The sequence below is a fragment of the Telmatherina bonti genome, assembly GCF_933228915.1.
Source record: "Telmatherina bonti genome assembly, chromosome: 15".
Taxonomy (NCBI): domain Eukaryota; kingdom Metazoa; phylum Chordata; class Actinopteri; order Atheriniformes; family Telmatherinidae; genus Telmatherina; species Telmatherina bonti.
This window is the reverse complement of record NC_136613.1, coordinates 33,540,347-33,557,041: the sequence shown is the minus strand read 5'-3', so window position 1 is coordinate 33,557,041 and position 16,695 is coordinate 33,540,347. Positions and strand designations below refer to the sequence as shown.

The 16,695-nt window shown below is 52.2% G+C and overlaps 1 protein-coding gene across 1 annotated transcript in view; it reads left to right on the top strand.

The window, feature by feature from the left end:
* The window catches only part of LOC306766921 (nck-associated protein 5-like), a gene marked incomplete at its 3' end in the record, with an annotated part of 142,486 nt that overhangs the window by 96,488 nt on the left and 29,303 nt on the right, over positions 1 to 16,695 (top strand). The gene's annotated exons all lie outside the window — the stretch shown is intronic.

Genomic DNA, 16,695 nt, shown 5'->3' with positions numbered 1-16,695 from the left:
GTTTCCTGGTCCTGGTCCTGCTGGAGGTTTTGTTTCCTGGTCCTGGTCCTGCTGGAGGTTTTGTTTCCTGGTCCTGGTCCTGCTGGAGGTTTTGTTTCCTAGTCCTGGTCCTGCTGGAGGTTTTGTTTCCTGGTCCTGATCCTGCTGGAGGTTTTGTTTCCTGGTTCTGATCCTGCTGGAGGTTTCATTTCCTGGTCCTGGTCCTGCTGGAGGTTTTGTTTCCTGGTTCTGATCCTGCTGGAGGTTTTTATTCCTAGTCCTGGTCCTGCTGGAGGTTTTGTTTCCTGGTTCTGGTCCTGCTGGAGGTTTTGTTTCCTGGTTCTGGTCCTGCTGGAGGTTTTGTTTCCTGGTCCTGGTCTTGCTGGAGGTTTTGTTTCCTGGTTTCTGGTCCTGCTGGAGGTTTTGTTTCCTGGTTTCTGGTCCTGCTGGAGGTTTTGTTTCCTGGTCCTGGTCTTGCTGGAGGTTTTGTTTCCTGGTCCTGGTCCTGCTGGAGGTTTTATTTCCTGGTCCTGGTCTTGCTGGAGGTTTTGTTTCCTGGTCCTGGTCCTGCTGGAGGTTTTGTTTCCTGGTCCTGGTCCTGCTGGAGGTTTTTATTCCTGGTCCTGGTCCTGCTGGAGGTTTTGTTTCCTGGTCCTGGTCCTGCTGGAGGTTTTGTTTCCTGGTCCTGGTCCTGCTGGAGGTTTTGTTTCCTGGTCCTGGTCCTGCTGGAGGTTTTGTTTCCTAGTTCTGGTCCTGCTGGAGGTTTTTATTCCTGGTCCTGGTCTTGCTGGAGCTTTTGTTTCCTGGTCCTGGTCCTGCTGGAGGTTCTGCTTCCTGGTCCTGCTGGAGGTTTTGTTTCCTGGTTTCTGGTCCTGCTGGAAGTTTTTATTCCTGGTCCTGGTCCTGCTGGAGGTTTTGTTTCCTGGTCCTGGTCTTGCTGGAGGTTTTGTTTCCTGGTCCTGGTCCTGCTGGAGGTTTTTATTCCTGGTCCTGGTCTTGCTGGAGGTTTTGTTTCCTGGTCCTGGTCCTGCTGGAGGTTTTGTTTCCTGGTCCTGGTCCTGCTGGAGGTTTTGTTTCCTGGTCCTGGTCCTGCTGGAGGTTTTGTTTCCTGGTCCTGGTCTTGCTGGAGGTTTTGTTTCCTGGTCCTGGTCCTGCTGGAGGTTTTGTTTCCTGGTCCTGGTCCTGCTGGAGGTTTTGTTTCCTGGTCCTGGTCCTGCTGGAGGTTTTGTTTCCTGGTCCTGGTCCTGCTGGAGGTTTTGTTTCCTGGTCCTGGTCCTGCTGGAGGTTTTGTTTCCTGGTTTCTGGTCCTGCTGGAGGTTTTGTTTCCTGGTTTCTGGTCCTGCTGGAGGTTTTGTTTCCTGGTCCTGGTCTTGCTGGAGGTTTTGTTTCCTGGTCCTGGTCCTGCTGGAGGTTTTATTTCCTGGTCCTGGTCTTGCTGGAGGTTTTGTTTCCTGGTCCTGGTCCTCCTGGAGGTTTTGTTTCCTGGTCCTGGTCCTGCTGGAGGTTTTTATTCCTGGTCCTGGTCCTGCTGGAGGTTTTGTTTCCTGGTCCTGGTCCTGCTGGAGGTTTTGTTTCCTGGTCCTGGTCCTGCTGGAGGTTTTGTTTCCTGGTCCTGGTCCTGCTGGAGGTTTTGTTTCCTGGTCTTGGTCCTGCTGGAGGTTTTGTTTCCTGGACCTGGTCCTGCTGGAGGTTTTGTTTCCTGGTCCTGGTCCTGCTGGAGGTTTTGTTTCCTGGTCCTGATCCCTCTGGAGGTTTTTATTCCTGGTCCTGGTCCTGCTGGAGGTTTTGTTTCCTGGTCCTGTTCCTGCTGGAGGTTTTTATTCCTGATCCTGGTCCTGCTGGAGGTTTTGTTTCCTGGTCCTGGTCCTGCTGGAGGTTTTTATTCCTGGTCCTGGTCCTGCTGGAGGTTTTGTTTCCTTGACCTGGTCCTGCTGGAGGTTTTGTTTCCTGGTCCTGGTCCTGCTGGAGGTTTTGTTTCCTGGTCCTGATCCCTCTGGAGGTTTTTATTCCTGGTCCTGGTCCTGCTGGAGGTTTTGTTTCCTGGTTCTGGTCCTGCTGGATGTTTTGTTTCCTAGTCCTGGTCCTGCTGGAGGTTTTGTTTCCTGGTCCTGGTCCTGCTGGAGGTTTTTATTCCTGGTCCTGGTCCTGCTGGAGGTTTTTATTCCTGGTCCTGGTCCTGCTGGAGGTTTTTATTCCTGGTCCTGGTCCTGCTGGAGGTTTTTATTCCTGGTTCTGGTCCTGCTGGAGGTTTGGTTTCCTGGTCCTGGTCTTGCTGGAGGTTTTTTTTCCTGGTCCTGGTCCTGCTGGAGGTTTTGTTTCCTGGTTCTGATCCTGCTGGAGGTTTTTATTCCTGGTCTTGGTCCTGCTGGAGGTTCTGCTTCCTGGTTTCTGGTCCTGCTGGAGGTTCTGCTTCCTGGTTTCTGGTCTTGCTGGAGGTTTTGTTTCCTGGTCCTGGTCCTGCTGGAGGTTTTGTTTCCTGGTCCTGGTCCTGCTGGAGGTTTTGTTTCCTAGTCCTGGTCCTGCTGGAGGTTTTGTTTCCTGGTCCTGATCCTGCTGGAGGTTTTGTTTCCTGGTTCTGATCCTGCTGGAGGTTTTGTTTCCTGGTCCTGGTCCTGCTGGAGGTTTTGTTTCCTGGTCCTGGTCCTGCTGGAGGTTTTGTTTCCTAGTCCTGGTCCTGCTGGAGGTTTTGTTTCCTGGTCCTGATCCTGCTTGAGGTTTTGTTTCCTGGTTCTGATCCTGCTGGAGGTTTTGTTTCCTGGTCCTGGTCCTGCTGGAGGTTTTTATTCCTAGTCCTGGTCCTGCTGGAGGTTTTATTTCCTGGTCCTGGTCCTGCTGGAGGTTTTGTTTCCTGGTCCTGGTCCTGCTGGAGGTTTTGTTTCCTGGTTTCTGGTCCTGCTGGAGGTTTTGTTTCCTGGTTCTGGTCCTGCTGGAGGTTTTTATTCCTAGTCCTGGTCCTGCTGGAGGTTTTGTTTCCTGGTTCTGGTCCTGCTGGAGGTTTTTATTCCAATCCTGGTCCTGCTGGAGGTTTTGTTTCCTGGTCCTGGTCCTGCTGGATGTTTGGTTCCCTGGTCCTGGTCCTGCTGGAGGTTTTGTTTCCTAGTACTGGCCCTGCTGGAGGTTCTGATTCCTGGTCCTGCTGGAGGTTTTGTTTCCTGGTCCTGGTCCTGCTGGAGGTTTTTATTCCTGGTTCTGGTCCTGCTGGAGGTTTTGTTTCCTGGTTCTGGTCCTGCTGGAAGTTTTGCTTCCTGGTCCTGGTCTTGCTGGAGGTTTTGTTTCCTGGTCCTGGTCCTGCTGGAGGTTTTTATTCCTGGTCCTGGTCCTGCTGGAGGTTTTGTTTCCTGGTCCTGGTCCTGCTGGAGGTTTTGTTTCCTGGTCCTGGTCCTGCTGGAGGTTTTGTTTCCTGGTTCTGGTCCTGCTGGAGGTTTTTATTCCTGGTCCTGGTCTTGCTGGAGGTTTTGTTTCCTGGTCCTGGTCCTGCTGGAGGTTTTGTTTCCTGGTCCTGGTCCTGCTGGAGGTTTTGTTTCCTGGTCCTGGTCCTGCTGGAGGTTTTGTTTCCTAGTCCTGGTCCTGCTGGAGGTTTTGTTTCCTGGTCCTGATCCTGCTGGAGGTTTTGTTTCCTGGTTCTGATCCTGCTGGAGGTTTTGTTTCCTGGTCCTGCTGGAGGTTTTGTTTCCTAGTCCTGGTCCTGCTGGAGGTTTTGTTTCCTGGTCCTGATCCTGCTTGAGGTTTTGTTTCCTGGTTCTGATCCTGCTGGAGGTTTTGTTTCCTGGTCCTGGTCCTGCTGGAGGTTTTTATTCCTAGTCCTGGTCCTGCTGGAGGTTTTATTTCCTGGTCCTGGTCCTGCTGGAGGTTTTGTTTCCTGGTCCTGGTCCTGCTGGAGGTTTTGTTTCCTGGTTTCTGGTCCTGCTGGAGGTTTTGTTTCCTGGTTCTGGTCCTGCTGGAGGTTTTTATTCCTAGTCCTGGTCCTGCTGGAGGTTTTGTTTCCTGGTTCTGGTCCTGCTGGAGGTTTTTATTCCAATCCTGGTCCTGCTGGAGGTTTTGTTTCCTGGTCCTGGTCCTGCTGGATGTTTGGTTCCCTGGTCCTGGTCCTGCTGGAGGTTTTGTTTCCTAGTACTGGCCCTGCTGGAGGTTCTGATTCCTGGTCCTGCTGGAGGTTTTGTTTCCTGGTCCTGGTCCTGCTGGAGGTTTTTATTCCTGGTTCTGGTCCTGCTGGAGGTTTTGTTTCCTGGTTCTGGTCCTGCTGGAAGTTTTGCTTCCTGGTCCTGGTCTTGCTGGAGGTTTTGTTTCCTGGTCCTGGTCCTGCTGGAGGTTTTTATTCCTGGTCCTGGTCCTGCTGGAGGTTTTGTTTCCTGGTCCTGGTCCTGCTGGAGGTTTTGTTTCCTGGTCCTGGTCCTGCTGGAGGTTTTGTTTCCTGGTTCTGGTCCTGCTGGAGGTTTTTATTCCTGGTCCTGGTCTTGCTGGAGGTTTTGTTTCCTGGTCCTGGTCCTGCTGGAGGTTTTGTTTCCTGGTCCTGGTCCTGCTGGAGGTTTTGTTTCCTGGTCCTGGTCCTGCTGGAGGTTTTGTTTCCTAGTCCTGGTCCTGCTGGAGGTTTTGTTTCCTGGTCCTGATCCTGCTGGAGGTTTTGTTTCCTGGTTCTGATCCTGCTGGAGGTTTTGTTTCCTGGTCCTGCTGGAGGTTTTGTTTCCTGGTTCTGATCCTGCTGGAGGTTTTGTTTCCTGGTCCTGCTGGAGGTTTTGTTTCCTGGTCCTGATCCTGCTGGAGGTTTTGTTTCCTGGTTCTGATCCTGCTGGAGGTTTTGTTTCCTGGTCCAGCTGGAGGTTTTGTTTCCTGGTCCTGATCCTGCTGGAGGTTTTGTTTCCTGGTTCTGATCCTGCTGGAGGTTTTGTTTCCTGGTCCTGCTGGAGGTTTTGTTTCCTGGTTCTGATCCTGCTGGAGGTTTTTATTCCTAGTCCTGGTCCTGCTGGAGGTTTTGTTTCCTGGTTCTGGTCCTGCTGGAGGTTTTTATTCCTAGTCCTGGTCCTGCTGGAGGTTTTGTTTCCTGGTTCTGATCCTGCTGGAGGTTTTGTTTCCTGGTTCTGGTCCTGCTGGAGGTTTTGTTTCCTGGTCCTGGTCCTGCTGGAGGTTTTGTTTCCTGGTCCTGGTCCTGCTGGAGGTTCTGATTCCTGGTCCTGCTGGAGGTTTTGTTCCCTGGTCCTGGTCCTGCTGGAGGTTTTTATTCCTAGTCCTGGTCCTGCTGGAGGTTTTGTTTCCTGGTTCTGGTCCTGCTGGAGGTTTTGTTTCCTGGTCCTGGTCTTGCTGGAGGTTTTGTTTCCTGGTCCTGGTCCTGCTGGAGGTTTTGTTTCCTGGTCCTGGTCCTGCTGGAGGTTTTGTTTCCTGGTCCTGGTCCTGCTGGAGGTTTTGTTTCCTAGTCCTGGTCCTGCTGGAGGTTTTTATTCCTAGTCCTGGTCCTGCTGGAGGTTTTGTTTCCTGGTTCTGATCCTGCTGGAGGTTTTTATTCCTAGTCCTGGTCCTGCTGGAGGTTTTGTTTCCTGGTTCTGGTCCTGCTGGAGGTTTTGTTTCCTGGTCCTGGTCCTGCTGGAGGTTTTGTTTCCTGGTCCTGGTCCTGCTGGAGGTTTTGTTTCCTGGCTCTGATCCTGCTGGAGGTTTTGTTTCCTGGTCCTGGTCCTGCTGGAGGTTTTGTTTACTTGTCCTGGTCCTGCTGGAGGTTTTGTTTCCTGGTTCTGATCCTGCTGGAGGTTTTTTTTCCTGGTCCTGGTCCTGCTGGAGGTTTTTTTTCCTGGTCCTGGTCCTGCTGGAGGTTCTGCTTCCTGGTCCTGGTCCTGCTGGAGGTTTTGTTTCCTGGTCCTGGTCCTGCTGGAGGTTTTGTTTCCTGGTCCTGGTCCTGCTGGAGGTTTTGTTTCCTGGTCCTGCTGGAGGTTTTGTTTCTTGGTCCTGATCCTGCTGGAGGTTTTGTTTCCTGGTTCTGATCCTGCTGGAGGTTTTGTTTCCTGGTTCTGATCCTGCTGGAGGTTTTGTTTCCTGGTCCTGGTCCTGCTGGAGGTTTTGTTTCCTGGTCCTGGTCCTGCTGGAGGTTTTGTGTCCTGGTCCTGGTCCTGCTGGAGGTTTTGTTTCCTGGTTCTGGTCCTGCTGGAGGTTTTGTTTCCTGGTCCTGGTCTTGCTGGAGGTTTTGTTTCCTGGTCCTGGTCCTGCTGGAGGTTTTTATTCTTGGTCCTGGTCCTGCTGGAGGTTCTGCTTCCTGGTTTCTGGTCCTGCTGGAGGTTCTGCTTCCTGGTTTCTGGTCTTGCTGGAGGTTTTGTTTCCTGGTCTTGGTCCTGCTGGAGGTTTTGTTTCCTGGTCCTGGTCCTGCTGGAGGTTTTGTTACCTGGTCCTGATCCTGCTGGAGGTTTTGTTTCCTGGTCCTGGTCCTGCTGGACGTTTTGTTTCCTGGTCCTGATCCTGCTGGAGGTTTTGTTTCCTGGTCCTGGTCTTGCTGGAGGTTTTGTTTCCTGGTTCTGATCCTGCTTGAGGTTTTTATTCCTAGTCCTGGTCCTGCTGGAGGTTTTGTTTCCTGGTCCTGATCCTGCTGGAGGTTTTCTTTCCTGGTCCTGGTCCTGCTGGAGGTTTTGTTTCCTGGACCTGGTCCTGCTGGAGGTTTTGTTTCCTGGTCCTGGTCCTGCTGGAGGTTTTGTTTCCTGGTCCTGATCCCTCTGGAGGTTTTTATTCCTGGTCCTGGTCCTGCTGGAGGTTTTGTTTCCTGGTCCTGTTCCTGCTGGAGGTTTTTATTCCTGATCCTGGTCCTGCTGGAGGTTTTGTTTCCTGGTCCTGGTCCTGCTGGAGGTTTTTATTCCTGGTCCTGGTCCTGCTGGAGGTTTTGTTTCCTGGACCTGGTCCTGCTGGAGGTTTTGTTTCCTGGTCCTGGTCCTGCTGGAGGTTTTGTTTCCTGGTCCTGATCCCTCTGGAGGTTTTTATTCCTGGTCCTGGTCCTGCTGGAGGTTTTGTTTCCTGGTTCTGGTCCTGCTGGATGTTTTGTTTCCTAGTCCTGGTCCTGCTGGAGGTTTTGTTTCCTGGTCCTGGTCCTGCTGGAGGTTTTTATTCCTGGTCCTGGTCCTGCTGGAGGTTTTTATTCCTGGTCCTGGTCCTGCTGGAGGTTTTTATTCCTGGTCCTGGTCCTGCTGGAGGTTTTTATTCCTGGTTCTGGTCCTGCTGGAGGTTTGGTTTCCTGGTCCTGGTCTTGCTGGAGGTTTTTTTTCCTGGTCCTGGTCCTGCTGGAGGTTTTGTTTCCTGGTTCTGATCCTGCTGGAGGTTTTTATTCCTGGTCTTGGTCCTGCTGGAGGTTCTGCTTCCTGGTTTCTGGTCCTGCTGGAGGTTCTGCTTCCTGGTTTCTGGTCTTGCTGGAGGTTTTGTTTCCTGGTCCTGGTCCTGCTGGAGGTTTTGTTTCCTGGTCCTGGTCCTGCTGGAGGTTTTGTTTCCTAGTCCTGGTCCTGCTGGAGGTTTTGTTTCCTGGTCCTGATCCTGCTGGAGGTTTTGTTTCCTGGTTCTGATCCTGCTGGAGGTTTTGTTTCCTGGTCCTGGTCCTGCTGGAGGTTTTGTTTCCTGGTCCTGGTCCTGCTGGAGGTTTTGTTTCCTAGTCCTGGTCCTGCTGGAGGTTTTGTTTCCTGGTCCTGATCCTGCTTGAGGTTTTGTTTCCTGGTTCTGATCCTGCTGGAGGTTTTGTTTCCTGGTCCTGGTCCTGCTGGAGGTTTTTATTCCTAGTCCTGGGCCTGCTGGAGGTTTTATTTCCTGGTTCTGGTCCTGCTGGAGGTTTTGTTTCCTGGTCCTGGTCCTGCTGGAGGTTTTGTTTCCTGGTTTCTGGTCCTGCTGGAGGTTTTGTTTCCTGGTTCTGGTCCTGCCGGAGGTTTTTATTCCTAGTCCTGGTCCTGCTGGAGGTTTTGTTTCCTGGTTCTGGTCCTGCTGGAGGTTTTTATTCCAATCCTGGTCCTGCTGGAGGTTTTGTTTCCTGGTCCTGGTCCTGCTGGATGTTTGGTTCCCTGGTCCTGGTCCTGCTGGAGGTTTTGTTTCCTAGTACTGGCCCTGCTGGAGGTTCTGATTCCTGGTCCTGCTGGAGGTTTTGTTTCCTGGTCCTGGTCCTGCTGGAGGTTTTTATTCCTGGTTCTGGTCCTGCTGGAGGTTTTGTTTCCTGGTTCTGGTCCTGCTGGAAGTTTTGCTTCCTGGTCCTGGTCTTGCTGGAGGTTTTGTTTCCTGGTCCTGGTCCTGCTGGAGGTTTTTATTCCTGGTCCTGGTCCTGCTGGAGGTTTTTTTTCCTGGTCCTGGTCCTGCTGGAGGTTTTGTTTCCTGGTCCTGGTCCTGCTGGAGGTTTTGTTTCCTGGTTCTGGTCCTGCTGGAGGTTTTTATTCCTGGTCCTGGTCTTGCTGGAGGTTTTGTTTCCTGGTCCTGGTCCTGCTGGAGGTTTTGTTTCCTGGTCCTGGTCCTGCTGGAGGTTTTGTTTCCTGGTCCTGGTCCTGCTGGAGGTTTTGTTTCCTAGTCCTGGTCCTGCTGGAGGTTTTGTTTCCTGGTCCTGATCCTGCTGGAGGTTTTGTTTCCTGGTTCTGATCCTGCTGGAGGTTTTGTTTCCTGGTCCTGCTGGAGGTTTTGTTTCCTGGTTCTGATCCTGCTGGAGGTTTTGTTTCCTGGTCCTGCTGGAGGTTTTGTTTCCTGGTCCTGATCCTGCTGGAGGTTTTGTTTCCTGGTTCTGATCCTGCTGGAGGTTTTGTTTCCTGGTCCTGCTGGAGGTTTTGTTTCCTGGTCCTGATCCTGCTGGAGGTTTTGTTTCCTGGTTCTGATCCTGCTGGAGGTTTTGTTTCCTGGTCCTGCTGGAGGTTTTGTTTCCTGGTTCTGATCCTGCTGGAGGTTTTTATTCCTAGTCCTGGTCCTGCTGGAGGTTTTGTTTCCTGGTTCTGGTCCTGCTGGAGGTTTTTATTCCTAGTCCTGGTCCTGCTGGAGGTTTTGTTTCCTGGTTCTGATCCTGCTGGAGGTTTTGTTTCCTGGTTCTGGTCCTGCTGGAGGTATTGTTTCCTGGTCCTGGTCCTGCTGGAGGTTTTGTTTCCTGGTCCTGGTCCTGCTGGAGGTTCTGATTCCTGGTCCTGCTGGAGGTTTTGTTCCCTGGTCCTGGTCCTGCTGGAGGTTTTTATTCCTGGTCCTGGTCCTGCTGGAGGTTTTGTTTCCTGGTTCTGGTCCTGCTGGAGGTTTTGTTTCCTGGTCCTGGTCTTGCTGGAGGTTTTGTTTCCTGGTCCTGGTCCTGCTGGAGGTTTTGTTTCCTGGTCCTGGTCCTGCTGGAGGTTTTGTTTCCTGGTCCTGGTCCTGCTGGAGGTTTTGTTTCCTAGTCCTGGTCCTGCTGGAGGTTTTTATTCCTAGTCCTGGTCCTGCTGGAGGTTTTGTTTCCTGGTTCTGATCCTGCTGGAGGTTTTTATTCCTAGTCCTGGTCCTGCTGGAGGTTTTGTTTCCTGGTTCTGGTCCTGCTGGAGGTTTTGTTTCCTGGTCCTGGTCCTGCTGGAGGTTTTGTTTCCTGGTCCTGGTCCTGCTGGAGGTTTTGTTTCCTGGCTCTGATCCTGCTGGAGGTTTTGTTTCCTGGTCCTGGTCCTGCTGGAGGTTTTTTTTACTTGTCCTGGTCCTGCTGGAGGTTTTGTTTCCTGGTTCTGATCCTGCTGGAGGTTTTTTTTCCTGGTCCTGGTCCTGCTGGAGGTTTTTTTTCCTGGTCCTGGTCCTGCTGGAGGTTCTGCTTCCTGGTCCTGGTCCTGCTGGAGGTTTTGTTTCCTGGTCCTGGTCCTGCTGGAGGTTTTGTTTCCTGGTCCTGGTCCTGCTGGAGGTTTTGTTTCCTGGTCCTGCTGGAGGTTTTGTTTCTTGGTCCTGATCCTGCTGGAGGTTTTGTTTCCTGGTTCTGATCCTGCTGGAGGTTTTGTTTCCTGGTTCTGATCCTGCTGGAGGTTTTGTTTCCTGGTCCTGGTCCTGCTGGAGGTTTTGTTTCCTGGTCCTGGTCCTGCTGGAGGTTTTGTGTCCTGGTCCTGGTCCTGCTGGAGGTTTTGTTTCCTGGTCCTGGTCCTGCTGGAGGTTTTATTTCCTGGTTCTGGTCCTGCTGGAGGTTTTGTTTCCTGGTCCTGGTCTTGCTGGAGGTTTTGTTTCCTGGTCCTGGTCCTGCTGGAGGTTTTTATTCTTGGTCCTGGTCCTGCTGGAGGTTCTGCTTCCTGGTTTCTGGTCCTGCTGGAGGTTCTGCTTCCTGGTTTCTGGTCTTGCTGGAGGTTTTGTTTCCTGGTCTTGGTCCTGCTGGAGGTTTTGTTTCCTGGTCCTGGTCCTGCTGGAGGTTTTGTTACCTGGTCCTGATCCTGCTGGAGGTTTTGTTTCCTGGTCCTGGTCCTGCTGGACGTTTTGTTTCCTGGTCCTGATCCTGCTGGAGGTTTTGTTTCCTGGTCCTGGTCTTGCTGGAGGTTTTGTTTCCTGGTTCTGATCCTGCTTGAGGTTTTTATTCCTAGTCCTGGTCCTGCTGGAGGTTTTGTTTCCTGGTCCTGATCCTGCTGGAGGTTTTGTTTCCTGGTCCTGGTCTTGCTGGAGGTTTTGTTTCCTGGTTCTGATCCTGCTGGAGGTTTTGTTTCCTGGTCCTGGTCCTGCTGGAGGTTTTGTTTCCTGGTCCTGGTCCTGCTGGAGGTTTTTATTCCTAGTCCTGGTCCTGCTGGAGGTTTTGTTTCCTGGTTCTGATCCTGCTGGAGGTTTTGTTTCCTGGTCCTGGTCTTGCTGGAGGTTTTGTTTCCTGGTCCTGGTCCTGCTGGAGGTTTTTATTCCTGGTCCTGGTCCTGCTGGAGGTTTTGTTTCCTGGTTCTGATCCTGCTGGAGGTTTTTATTCCTGGTCCTGGTCCTGCTGGAGGTTTTGTTTCCTGGTCCTGGTCCTGCTGGAGGTTTTTATTCCTGGTCCTGGTCCTGCTGGAGGTTTTGTTTCCTGGTTCTGATCCTGCTGGAGGTTTTGTTTCCTGGTCCTGGTCCTATTGGAGGTTTTGTTTCCTGGTCCTGGTCCTGCTGGAGGTTTTGTTTCCTGGTCCTGGTCCTGCTGGAGGTTCTGCTTCCTGGTCCTGGTCCTGCTGGAGGTTTTGTTTCCTGGTCCTGGTCCTGCTGGAGGTTTTGTTTCCTGGTCCTGGTCCTGCTGGAGGTTTTGTTTCCTGGTCCTGGTCCTGCTGGAGGTTTTGTTTCCTGGTCCTGGTCCTGCTGGAGGTTTTTATTCCTGGTCCTGGTCCTGCTGGAGGTTCTGCTTCCTGGTTTCTGATCCTGCTGGAGGTTCTGCTTGGTGGTTCTGGTCCAGCTGGAGGTTCTGCTTCCTGGTTTCTGATCCTGCTGGAGGTTCTGCTTGCTGGTTTCTGATCCTGCTGGAGGTTCTGCTTGGTGGTTCTGGTCCAGCTGGAGGTTCTGCTTGCTGGTTCTGGTCCACCTGGAGGTTCTGCTTGCTGGTTTCTGATCGTGCTGGAAGTTCTGCTTGCTGGTTCTGGTCCAGCTGGAGGTTCTGCTTCATGGTTTCTGATCCTGCTGGAGGTTCTGCTTGCAGGTTCTGGTCCAGCTGGAGGTTCTGCTTCCTGGTTTCTGATCCTGCTGGAGGTTCTGCTTCCTGGTTTCTTATCCTGCTGGAGGTTCTGCTTGCTGGTTCTGGTCCAGCTGGAGGTTCTGCTTCCTGGTTTCTGATCCTGCTGGAGGTTCTGCTTGGTGGTTCTGGTCCAGCTGGAGGTTCTGCTTGCTGGTTTCTGATCCTGCTGGAGGTTCTGCTTGGTGGTTCTGGTCCAGCTGGAGGTTCTGCTTGCTGGTTTCTGATCCTGCTGGAGGTTCTGCTTGCTGGTTTCTGATCCTGCTGGAGGTTCTGCTTGGTGGTTCTGGTCCAGCTGGAGGTTCTGCTTCCTGGTTTCTGATCCTGCTGGAGGTTCTGCTTGCTGGTTTCTGATCCTTCTGGAGGTTCTGCTTGCTGGTTCTGGTCCTGCTGGAGGTTCTGCTTCCTGGTTTCTGGTCCTGCTGGAGGTTTTGTTTCCTGGTCCTGGTCCTGCTGGAGGTTTTGTTTCCTGGTTCTGATCCTGTTGGAGGTTTTGTTACCTGGTCCTGATCCTGCTGGAGGTTTTGTTTCCTGGTCCTGGTCCTGCTGGAGGTTTTGTTTCCTGGTCCTGCTGGAGGTTTTGTTTCCTGGTCCTGGTCCTGCTGGAGGTTTTGTTTCCTGGTTCTGATCCTGTTGGAGGTTTTGTTACCTGGTCCTGATCCTGCTGGAGGTTTTGTTTCCTGGTCCTGGTCTTGCTGGAGGTTTTTATTCCTGGTTCTGATCCTGCTGGAGGTTTTGTTTCCTGGTCCTGATCCTGCTGGAGGTTTTTATTCCTGGTCCTGGTCCTGCTGGAGGTTTTGTTTCCTGGTCCTGGTCCTGCTGGAGGTTTTTATTCCTGGTCCTGGTCCTGCTGGAGGTTTTTATTCCTGGTCCTGGTCCTGCTGGAGGTTTTGTTTCCTGGTCCTGGTCCTGCTGGAGGTTTTTATTCCTGGTCCTGATCCTGCTGGAGGTTCTGCTTCCTGGTTTCTGATCCTGCTGGAGGTTCTGCTTCCTGGTCTCTGATCCTGCTGGAGGTTCTGCTTGCTGGTTCTGGTCCAGCTGGAGGTTCTGCTTGCTGGTTCTGATCCTGCTGGAGGTTCTGCTTCCTGGTTTCTGATCGTGCTGGAGGTTCTGCTTGCTGGTTCTGGTCCAGCTGGAGGTTCTGCTTCCTGGTTTCTTATCCTGCTGGAGGTTCTGCTTGCAGGTTCTGGTCCAGCTGGAGGTTCTGCTTCCTGGTTTCTGATCCTGCTGGAGGTTCTGCTTGCTGGTTTCTGATCCTGCTGGAGGTTCTGCTTGCTGGTTCTGGTCCAGCTGGAGGTTCTGCTTCCTTTTTTCTGATCCTGCTGGAGGTTCTGCTTGGTGGTTCTGGTCCAGCTGGAGGTTCTGCTTGCTGGTTTCTGATCCTGCTGGAAGTTCTGCTTGCTGGTTTCTGATCCTGCTGGAGGTTCTGCTTGCAGGTTCTGGTCCAGCTGGAGGTTCTGCTTCCTGGTTTCTGATCCTGCTGGAGGTTCTGCTTGCTGGTTCTGGTCCTGCTGGAGGTTCTGCTTGCTGGTTTCTGATCCTGCTGGAGGTTCTGCTTCCTGGTTTCTGATCCTGCTGGAGGTTCTGCTTGCTGGTTCTGGTCCATCTGGAGGTTCTGCTTCCTGGTTTCTGATCCTGCTGGAGGTTCTGCTTCCTGGTTTCTGATCCTGCTGTAGGTTTTGCTTGCAGGTTCTGGTCCAGCTGGAGGTTCTGCTTCCTGGTTTCTGATCCTGCTGGAGGTTCTGCTTGCTGGTTCTGGTCCAGCTGGAGGTTCTGCTTCCTGGTTTCTGATCCTGCTGGAGGTTCTGCTTGGTGGTTCTGGTCCAGCTGGAGGTTTTGCTTGCTGGTTTCTGTTCCAACTGGAGGTTCTGCTTCCTGGTTTCTGATCCTGCTGGAGGTTCTGCTTCCTGGTTTCTGGTCCAGCTGGAGGTTCTGCTTCCTGGTTTCTGATCCTGCTGGAGGTTCTGCTTGCTGGTTCTGGTCCAGCTGGAGGTTCTGCTTGCTGGTTTCTGATCCTGCTGGAGGTTCTGCTTGCTGGTTCTGGTCCAGCTGGAGGTTCTGCTTCCTGGTTTCTGATCCTGCTGGAGGTTCTGCTTGCTGGTTCTGGTCCAGCTGGAGGTTCTGCTTCCTGGTTTCTGATCCTGCTGGAGGTTCTGCTTGCTGGTTCTGGTCCAGCTGGAGGTTCTGCTTCCTGGTTTCTGATCCTGCTGGAGGTTCTGCTTGCTGGTTCTGGTCCAGCTGGAGGTTCTGCTTCCTGGTTTCTGTTCCTGCTGGAGGTTCTGCTTGCTGGTTCTGGTCCAGCTGGAGGTTCTGCTTACTGGTTCTGGTTCAGCTGGAGGTTCTGCTTCCTGGTTTCTGATCCTGCTGGAGGTTCTGCTTGCTGGTTCTGGTCCAGCTGGAGGTTCTGCTTCCTGGTTTCTGATCCTTCTGGAGGTTCTGCTTGCTGGTTCTGGTCCAGCTGGAGGTTCTGCTTGCTGGTTCTGGTCCAGCTGGAGGTTCTGCTTACTGGTTCTGGTCCAGCTGGAGGTTCTGCTTCCTGGTTTCTGATCCTGCTGGAGGTTCTGCTTGCTGGTTCTGGTCCAGCTGGAGGTTCTGCTTACTGGTTCTGGTCCAGCTGGAGGTTCTGCTTCCTGGTTTCTGATCCTGCTGGAGGTTCTGCTTGCTGGTTCTGGTCCAGCTGGAGGTTCTGCTTCCTGGTTTCTGATCCTGCTGGAGGTTCTGCTTGCTGGTTCTGGTCCAGCTGGAGGTTCTGCTTCCTGGTTTCTGATCCTGCTGTAGGTTCTGCTTGCAGGTTCTGGTCCAGCTGGAGGTTCTGCTTCCTGGTTTCTGATCCTGCTGGAGGTTCTGCTTGCTGGTTCTGGTCCAGCTGGAGGTTCTGCTTCCTGGTTTCTGATCCTGCTGGAGGTTCTGCTTGCTGGTTCTGGTCCAGCTGGAGGTTCTGCTTCCTGGTTTCTGATCCTGCTGGAGGTTTTTATTCCTGGTTTCTGATCCTGCTGGAGGTTCTGCTTGCTGGTTCTGGTCCTGCTGGAGGTTCTGCTTCCTGGTTTCTGATCCTGCTGGAGGTTCTGCTTGCTGGTTCTGGTCCAGCTGGAGGTTCTGCTTCCTGGTTTCTGATCCTTCTGGAGGTTCTGCTTGCTGGTTCTGGTCCAGCTGGAGGTTCTGCTTACTGGTTCTGGTCCAGCTGGAGGTTCTGCTTCCTGGTTTCTGTTCCTGCTGGAGGTTCTGCTTGCTGGTTCTGGTCCAGATGGAGGTTCTGCTTACTGGTTCTGGTCCAGCTGGAGGTTCTGCTTCGTGGTTTCTGATCCTGCTGGAGGTTCTGCTTGCTGGTTTCTGGTCCAGCTGGAGGTTCTGCTTCCTGGTTTCTGTTCCTGCTGGAGGTTCTGCTTCCTGGTTTCTGATCCTGCTGGAGGTTCTGCTTCCAGGTTTCTGATCCTGCTGGAGGTTCTGCTTGCTGGTTCTGATCCTGCTGGAGGTTCTGCTTCCTGGTTTCTGTTCCTGCTGGAGGTTCTGCTTGCTGGTTCTGGTCCAGCTGGAGGTTCTGCTTCCTGGTTCTGGTCCAGCTGGAGGTTCTGCTTCCTGGTTTCTGATCCTGCTGGAGGTTCTGCTCGCTGGTTCTGGTCCAGCTGGAGGTTCTGCTTCCTGGTTTCTGATCCTGCTGGAGGTTCTGCTTGCTGGTTCTGGTCCAGCTGGAGGTTCTGCTTCCTGGTTTCTGTTCCTGCTGGAGGTTCTGCTTGCTGGTTCTGGTCCAGCTGGAGGTTCTGCTTACTGGTTCTGGTTCAGCTGGAGGTTCTGCTTCCTGGTTTCTGATCCTGCTGGAGGTTCTGCTTGCTGGTTCTGGTCCAGCTGGAGGTTCTGCTTCCTGGTTTCTGATCCTTCTGGAGGTTCTGCTTGCTGGTTCTGGTCCAGCTGGAGGTTCTGCTTGCTGGTTCTGGTCCAGCTGGAGGTTCTGCTTACTGGTTCTGGTCCAGCTGGAGGTTCTGCTTCCTGGTTTCTGATCCTGCTGGAGGTTCTGCTTGCTGGTTCTGGTCCAGCTGGAGGTTCTGCTTCCTGGTTTCTGATCCTGCTGGAGGTTCTGCTTGCTGGTTCTGGTCCAGCTGGAGGTTCTGCTTCCTGGTTTCTGATCCTGCTGGAGGTTCTGCTTGCTGGTTCTGGTCCAGCTGGAGGTTCTGCTTCCTGGTTTCTGATACTGCTGGAGGTTCTGCTTGCTGGTTCTGGTCCAGCTGGAGGTTCTGCTTACTCCTGCATGCTCAGAATTTAACTGAGTTGATGAGAAGATTTCCAGGCTGGACATGTTGTGTGTTCAGAGATGACGTTCTCCATATCCTGGTTGGAACCAGTGCTTACTGGTCTTCCTGTTGTCTTTCTGTCATCTCCAACCAGTCTGTCCATTCTCCTCTGACATCAACAACTGGATATTTTCTCCTCTCCAGACCTCTGTAAACCCTGGAGATGGTTTGTTTGTGAAAATCCCAGTAAATAGTCGTTCTGGTGCTCAGATTGAACTTCAGCAGGTCGTCTTCACCACGTCTACATGATTAAATGCAATGAGCTGCTGCCGTGTGATTGGCTGATTAGATATTTGCATTAACAAGCAGTTGAACAGGTGGACGTGATAAAACAGCTGCTGAGTGTAACATCACAGTATTGCAGTGTAAAAACAGAATATAAACGCTATCTGGGACACACAGAGTTGCAGTGTAGGTAGGTTTCCATATTCCAGCATTAACATCTGCGGTGAGCTGATTACAGACTAAACACACAGCAGTTTGTCTGGATTTCACGCCATACACGAAGCCATTATGTACATTTCATTTTCCCAATGTGGCCGATGCATGCAAGCAGTCACACAGCCATCAAACATCTGCAATACAAAGCAGTGGTTCAAGTGGGCTTTATTTGGATCAGTTGGCTCGTCCAGTCTGATAAGTACGTCACTGGATTGTACTGAAACTTTTTTCTCTTAAAATCATTGTGTTTTAACGTGGCTGCAACAAAAAAAGCCTTTGCAAGTTTTTTTGCAGAGAGAAACTGCATTACGTCAGAAAGAGAGGAACATGTGGATCAGGACTAACGCCTGATAAAGCTGTCCTCATGGAACAGTGATGACTTATCATTTTACATTCTCACTTATCATTTCCAGCATG